The following is an 8,395-nucleotide window of genomic DNA, read 5'->3' on the forward strand; positions in this document are numbered from 1 at the left end:
CAACCTTTAGCCTTGTCCAAGTTGGTTTTCAAAGTTCGCTTGATTATTTTGTTGAGGGCTTCAACTTGTCCATTAGACTGGGGATGAGCTAGGGAGGCAAAACATAAGTTGATGTTGAACTTAGAGCAGAACATCCTGAACTTATTATTGTCAAACTGTCACCTGTTGTCAGTGACTATCGCATTGGGAATGCCGAATCTGCAAATGATGTTCTTCCATACGAAGTTTTCTATTTTTGCCTCAGTAATGGTTGCCAAGGGTTCTACTTCGGCCCACTTTGTGAAGTAGTCAATTACAACTATTGCATAGCGAACATTGCCCTTCCCTGCAGGCATTGGGCTGATCAAATCAAGTCCCCATTGGGCCAAGGGCCAAGGGCTGATCATAGAAGTTAACGGCTCAGGAGGGGAGTGAGGAATAGTTGTGTAGCGTTGACACTTATCACATGAGCGGGATATTCTAATGGCATCTTAGTGGAGTGTTGGCGAGTAATATCCTTGGCGAAAAGCCTTATGTGCTAGGGATCGAGATCCAGCATGATCTCCACAGACTCCTTTATGTATTTCCCAAAGGATAGTTTCCGCCTCTACGGGCATAAGGGATCTTAGGTATGGTAAGTTAAAACCTCGCTTGTAGAGTCGGTCATTAATAATCAAGTAACGGGTAGCCTTGTATCAAATCTGCTTAGCTTGGACTTTGTCATTTGGAAGGGTGCCATGAGCAAGGAATCTATAAATCGGGGTAATCCAACTATCCCTCTGTTGTAAGTTGCACACTTCCGCAGCCATGGTGCTTAGTGCTGCCAACAATTCGACCTAAATTTTTCTCCCAATCTTGTCTTCCACCACTGAGGCTAGGCGAGCCAAAGCATCTGCATGACTGTTTGCCGCTCGAGGAATTTGGATGATCTGGTAGTGGAAGTGCTTAAGCAACAATTGTGTTTGTGTTAGATATGCTGCCATAGAGCTATCCTTAGCATCAAAGTTGTTGGTGACCTAGTTAACCACCAATTGGGAGTCACTGAAGATATCAATTCGTTTAACCTCAAGGTGTTTGGCCAAAAGTAAGCTTGCTAGGAGGGCTTCATATTCGGCCTCATTGTTCGACGCCTTGAATTTGAAACGAATAGCATACTTCATCGCCACTTTGTCAGGGGTCGTAAGGACTAGTCCTGCTCCACAACCCTGTTAGTTGGACGAGCCATCAACATATAGACTCCATGTTGGAGCTGTTGGTTCTATTTTCTAAGCTTCCGAGGGTAATGAAACCACTTCTTTAGGCGTAGAAATAATGTCAACATGATATGTGAAGTCGGCGATAAAGTCTACCACTGCTTGGCCCTTCTCAGCTGGCTTTGGTTGGTAGGAGATGTCAAACTCACCCAATGCCATCGCCCATTTGATCATTCACCTAGAAGTGTCAGGACTTTGGAGTATCTGTCGAATAGGATGATTGGTAAGCACAATGATGGAGTGTGCTTGGAAGTAAGGGTGAAGTTTTCGAGCAGACATGACCAATGCTAGAGCCAATTTCTCAATGTTAGAGTATCGTGTCTCCGTATCTTGTAAGGCCTTGCTAGCGTAGTAGACAGACCGTTCGACAATACCATCCTTTCGAATGAGAAAGGAATTTACTGCTAAAGCTGATACCGACAGATAAATAATGAAAATGTCACCAACCTCAGGTTTGGAGAGCATAGGGGCTTTACTCATGTAGTCTTTGAGGTTCTTGAATATCTCAGTACATTCATCAGTCCATGTAATGTACTTCTTACTTCCCTTAAGTGCTTTGAAGAAAGGAGCACATCTGTATGTGGCCTTAGAAATGAACCTAGTTAAGGCCGCTACCTTGCCAGTAAGGCTCTGGATGTCTTTTGAAGTTGCCGGTTCCTTCATGTCGAGGATTGCTTTGATCTTCTCGGGATTAGCCTCAATGCCTCGTTGGCTTATCATGAAGCCAAAGAATTTACCAGAGCCTACGCTAAAGGCACATTTATGGTGAAAGTTTCAGATAGGTTGGTGATGTGTTGGTCAGCGTGTTTGCTATTGACTAGCATATCATCAACGTAAACTTCCATGCTCTTCCCAATCTGTTCGACGAACATTAAATTGACCAGTCTCTGATAAGTCCCTCCTGCATTCTTTAGGTCGAAAGGCATGACTTTATAGCAATATAATCCCCTATCAGTAGTGAAGGCTGTGTGTTCTTGGTCCGGAGGGTTCATTGTATCCTGAGTAAGCATCCATGAAGCTCAGGAGTTCACACCCTGCCGTAGAGTCTATAAGTCTATCTATGAGAGGAAGAGGAAAACTATTCTTCGGGCATCCTTTGTTAAGGTAGGTGTAATCGACACACATTCTCCACAAGACCTTTTGGAGCATAAGACTTTCCTTGGTCGGATTCTTCTTAACAAGGACAACATTTACTACCCACGTTGGATAATTGACTTCGCGGACGAAGCCTATGCCTTTGAGTTTTTCAACTTCTGCCTTCATTGCCTCGTACTGTTCAGCATCATAAGATCTTCGCTTCTGTCTCACTAGCTTGGTCTTGGGGTCAATACTTAAGCGATGATAAATGATATCGGGAAAGATGCCTGGCATGTCCTCGTATGACCAGGCGAAGACCTCAGTGTTCTCTTGCAAAAAAGAGATCAATGCCAACCGAATAGGTGACGGGGTGGTGTTAATCTTCAAAAACATCTAATTGAACTTAGAAAGGCATCGCTGATCCACTGGCCACGCGCTGTTGCAGGTGGCGGCTTCCAGCGCATAGAAACCCAATTGTTCGACTAACTCCAAAAATTACCAAATTTCATAGAAATGTAGATCTTAATGAGTAGAACAAGTTTCATACATGTGGCCAAGTCCAATTTGGCCGGGAAAAGCCCTAAATTCAATCAAACCCTTAGGAAACCCTAAGATGGGTACTCTTCGATTCGACTTCCTCGATGTTCCAACGCCCCTACAACTAATTGGATCTTGTTCCTGGATCCAAGTGGAGTTTATTAAGGGTGATGAAGGGTGGTGAAACTTGCCGGAACGGTCGAATCACCGTCGAACACCTCTGGTCACCCGCACGGTTTTTATTTTTGACTTAAAAACCCACAATCTTGAGTGAAAGTGGTAGAGAAGATGTTGTAGAAGAGATTGCAGATGTTGGATGGTGGTGATTCGACGGAAGAAATGGCAAAAATCACCGGGGTGGGTCGTTTGGGTATGTGGGTGCCCAGCCATGGGAAGGCTGGGAGCTTCCCTCTCATTTCTTTTTTTTTTTCTCCCCCTTGTTCTGATTGGTTACCTCCCCTCCATCCGTTTGTCTGATTGGAACCAATTTTAGTCATATCTGATAGGGCCAAATTCCCACAGAGTGGGATTTTATTTAACTTAAAATCTAAAGTTTAGTAAAACGACTTCAAAGGTCCGTAACTATACCGTTATAATCCGGACTCGTAAACAGTTTTCGCATATGCACTCGTGCTTTTGAGATCTATTCGAAAATATAAATCGTGACCTCGAAAGGTCTATGGATTTTAGATAATTAATTTACAAACTTCAAACTTCGAGTTAAATCTAAATTCAAATAATTTAATATAATTTCTCAAAAAATAATATAAAATCTCAATAATACAAATACGTGGATTATAATAGTGAAATCTAGGAACGGGATTTCAAACAAGGCATGAGCCACATGTCTATAACTGAAGTGACAAGTGATGGAGACCAACCTACTATCAGCCAAAAAGTACTTTTTAGTGGCACTACATGTAAAAAGATGATGACTTACTACCCTCAACAAGCTTTCAGGTAAAGGCAGAGCTAAAGGCAGTCGGGCCAAATTGTCTATAAATGGGAAGGCAGGCCCCAGAGACAAGGGCACTCAACCAATCAAACAAACAAACATACAAACTATGTTCTCAAGCCAGATTTGCATCCAAAAAGCTAAATTCAACCCAGATTCAGTCCTTCTAGCAATAGCTTCCTTAGAAAAGCTATCTTTTGTCTAGTATAAAAGCTCTGCTACCTCACTTAGTGTTGTAGTATCGATTCCCTAGTGTAAACCTGTTTACCATCCATCCCTTTTAGCATACAACCCCTGTAAGCTAAAAAAGAAGTGGCTACAAGAGGTTCAACCTTGCCAGACAAGGTGAAATCTTGCCTGAGTCTCTTTGTTTGTCCTCTAAATTAGTAGATTTGTTGCTTAATGCATTTTTCAGCATGTATTCAAGTTATTTCCATCTTTTTTCTATTTAAGAAACCCATTTGTATATGGATTTGGTTAACTTAATAGATTTGCTTTCATTAAGAACAACTTGGAAACAATCAAATAATTTAAAAGGCCATGAACTCCCTCCATTTAAACATACAAGATTGTGAACTAAAAGTCCTTATTTACAAGGTAATAAAAATAACTTACTGCAAACTTAACCCATCTGCAACAATCCTTTGATAACAAGAAGTTTGAATAACTTGGGGCGCAAGTAATCAACTTAAAACACATTTGTTCTACATCTGCTATATTGAGATAGCAATGGCACGCCTAGCACTTTGTTAATTTTGATTGCGAGCCTCAAGGCCTATACCTAAGGCCCTACAAAGGCACATTTCAAAATTAACTTTATACTCTTCTTGTAGCACACCAACAAGCCTAGCACTTTGTTAATTTTGATTGCGAGCCTTAATGCTTATACCTAAGGCCGTACAAAGGCACCTTTCAAAAATTAACTTTATACTCTTCTTGTAGCGCACCAACAAGTAAGAGCCCGACTACCAAGCATCAAAGTGCCAATCCTTTGGGGAGCTGTGTTGAGGTCCAGAGACCTTCTCCAAAGAAATCTTTGCCCAAATATAAGCTATTTTGTACACCAAGACATAAGGTAATTCTTATACACAGTGGCCAAAGCTACGTGAGGGCGAGGAATGGCAGCCGCCCCTCCCCTCCCCTCGTCGGAACACAGGCCTAGAAGCGCTGGTTCGGCCCTTTCGCTTTCGTCGGAATTCATGGCACCTGTAAAAATTGGTTTTGGATAATGCACTATCTTGGTTGAATATGTAGAGGAAGGGCGGTGGAGATTAACAGAGGTCCGAAGGAAATTCAAATAAGGGATTACGATGAGGACGACAAAAGAGGGGGTGGGAGTGGGATCGATGAGGAAGGAGATGCGGTTGTGATGGATGGAAAAGAGATTGAGGGAGGAGGTGTGGGGATGAAATTGACGGAAAGCGGTTGGGGTGCCGGTCTAGGAAAGAAGTAAGGAAGAATATGGGTGTTTGGATGTGGGTTGAAGATAAAATTGGGTGTTTGGTTAACAAGATAACAAGTATTCAAAAAGAATTTTAAATGACAGGTGTTTTTAATATTACTGAGCCATGTCATTGGGTTAGTATTTTGGGTATTTTTCAATGTGACCAGCACATGAGGTGGTACATCACGTGTCACTATACAAATGGTGGGATAAATGTGTTAAAAAAATAAAATAAAAAAATTGTCTAGACACTGGACTCCTACCTACCACTCGACTAGCGCCTAGCGCTTTTTGGAACCTTGCCTTAATGTGTGATAATATGTCAGCAATAGCAATGACAAGGAATTTAGTGATTAATCAAAAGACAAGACACATTAAAAGAAAGTATCATTTAATTAGGGATGCTTTGCAGAAGAATGTGGTTCAACTTCTTTGCTGCAAAATAGAAGATCAAGTGGTTGACATCTTTACAAAGCTACTTGTAAAAGATATATCACAGAGAATTGCTTACTGTTAAGGCTGTAAACAACTTAAAGGTACTGTTTGGTACGCTGAAGGGACGGGACGGAACAGAACGGAATGGGATGGACAAGATAGGACGGAACGGAACGGGACGGGACGAGATGTGACGAAACGGAACAGAACGGGATGGGACGGAACGAGACGATTGTTCCGTTTTGCATTTGGTAAGCGCATGACGGCATGGAACGGAACAAGACAGTTTTTTTCTTTTTTCCATGTAGATTTAAAATATTTAATAATAAAAAAATAATTTTTATTTTTATATAATTAAAACTTAAAAAAGAAAAAAGAAAAAGAAGAAGATGAACTGTTCATCTTCTTCTTCCCTACCCCGTCTTCTTCCCCATTACCTGTTTTGAAAAGACTTTCAATCTTGATTTTGTTGCTTGCAAACCCCCTTCAAAACAAAAGTTTCCCAAAATCTCTATCTCACAAAGGTTTTCAAACCCAACAGCAAATAAGCAAAGATCCTTTTGTCCTGCAAATTGAGATTTTGTTTTCTGGGTTGGAAGATTTTTTACTCATTCCCCAAAAAAAAAAAAAACCATATATACTAAGTTCCCAACTGCAATTCAGAGTTGATAAAGCTGGGTTCAAAGCCAAAGTCATCGTCGAGTACATTGCCGTTGTCGGTCACTCTAAGCAATCGACTCGCCGAAAACTCGTTGCTCGAACTGAACTCAAGAGTACCCATCTGAGAGTGAGAAAGATGAAGCAGGGTTTGGAAGAGATGAGAATCAGGGTTTGGGAGGTAAAAACTATAGTGACGAGGCGGCCGGAGTGGGAAGCCCAATGGGCAGTGGAGAGAGCGTTGAGGTCGAGGAAGATGCAGCTGGGTTTGTGGTGGAGAAGGAGGAGGCTACAGGAAAAAGGGAGGGTAGAAGAGAGGGGGGCTATGGGAGAGAGAGGGTGGGTAGACTGTGGAATTAATGAAAAAGAGGAGGGGTATTGTTGTCCAAAAAAATTATAAGTTTGTGTTCCACAAGCATGGAACGAGTCATTTCAGGGGGAAGGTGGAATGAAAAAGTAACCAAATTTCGTTCCGCGGAACAGCGCATTTCACTGTTTTTGGTGCACCAAACTTAGGACCAAACTTAGGACGGAACACCTCGTCCCACGTACCAAACGGTACCAAGGTGAAGTGTTGAAACCTAATTGAATTCCATCCTCCAAGTTCATCTTCTTACAGTTATTTGGAACGGCTAGTTTCTTAGATAAATATGGAAGGTATGACTTTGTGAAATGGACAAGTATAGGCTCTAGATTAGTTTGAATGAATGGCTAGGTTCGGGTAATACAGCAGTAGCCTTGAGAGCCCTGTACTTCTACTTATTGACACATACGGATGAATGTAAGATTATGATGATAAAATGAAATCCGACACCTATGTGGTTTAGAAATGACACTTAGTACTATGATCTAGTAGTATTCATCTTCACTTGTAAGTGAACGGTTTAGGATTTAGGTCTTAGGTTCAATTCTCATCAAAGATAAATTTGAATCACATCATTGCTAACTCATTATGAGACTAAGTCCACCCTCCTTCTCTTAATGTAGATAATACTTTTTGTTAAAAAAAAAAACTGAAAAATTATGATCACCGCCCTCTTTTCGCCAACTGCTGTTTTTTTTCCCTTGTTTGTTGGAAGTATAATAGGAATATCAAATTCTAATAATTGTTCTATTATTGGACTTTCGAAATAATTTTGTTAGTTGGATGTTCAAATCAACATATACATAATGTTAAAGACCCAAATCGCGCACATTAACGCTTCTTCTGTCCGCTAGCAACACTGACGGATTCAGAAAGGAATTGCCAAAGCTTTATATTTTACTTCCTTGGTAGGGAAAATTTGGAAAGTCAACCATTTTAACCTACTTAATGACTTTTAGCCATCAGTTTTTCCAATTAAGTTTTCTTGCCACAATTTTGAAAGAAATTTTATTCCAACCCAACAGTTATCTTTCCATAGTCAACTTAAATTTTTTGTTGGGTGTGAAAAAAAATTGTTATAAAAAAAATCCCCCCCCCCCCCAAAAAAAACCCACACACCTACCATGGCAGCAACCGCAGATTCTATGGGCGTACAACGTAGCACATCGAGTTAGTCGTCTTGCATGGTGATTACTTATTTTACCAGTGTCCATTGAGGACAATATTATGGTTTTAAAGGTAGGCCACGAATTGATGAAATCGGAGTGGTTGGGAATAAAAAAGTTACCCTCTATTTTTTTTTTTTTTTTTTTTTTTGGCAATTAGCTTGAGTAATCAGTTTTTGACATTTAGTTATAAAAAAACTTTTTAGTCAAAATGGTCCCTGAGATTTACATAACTCCTCAGTTTGGTCCTTGAAATTTCAAATCAATAGAAGTGGCCCTTAAGATTGTCCACCATCCATCATTTTGGTCATTCCGTTAAAAACTCCATTAAGTGTCCCAGAGCTCTTGGCCGGAAGTTTGAACAATTTTCAAAGCTTTGTAACTCAATCGTTTCTTAACCAAATTTGACCCATAATATATCAAAATGAAGATAACAAAGTGTAGAATAAGATTATTCCTATTCAGAAGCCCAATGGTTACTGGAAATGGTCGGAAAATAGCCCCAAAGTTGACTGGTCCGAGGGAAAA

Source organism: Malus domestica, chromosome 02 (genome assembly GCF_042453785.1).
Source record: "Malus domestica chromosome 02, GDT2T_hap1".
NCBI lineage: Eukaryota > Viridiplantae > Streptophyta > Magnoliopsida > Rosales > Rosaceae > Malus > Malus domestica.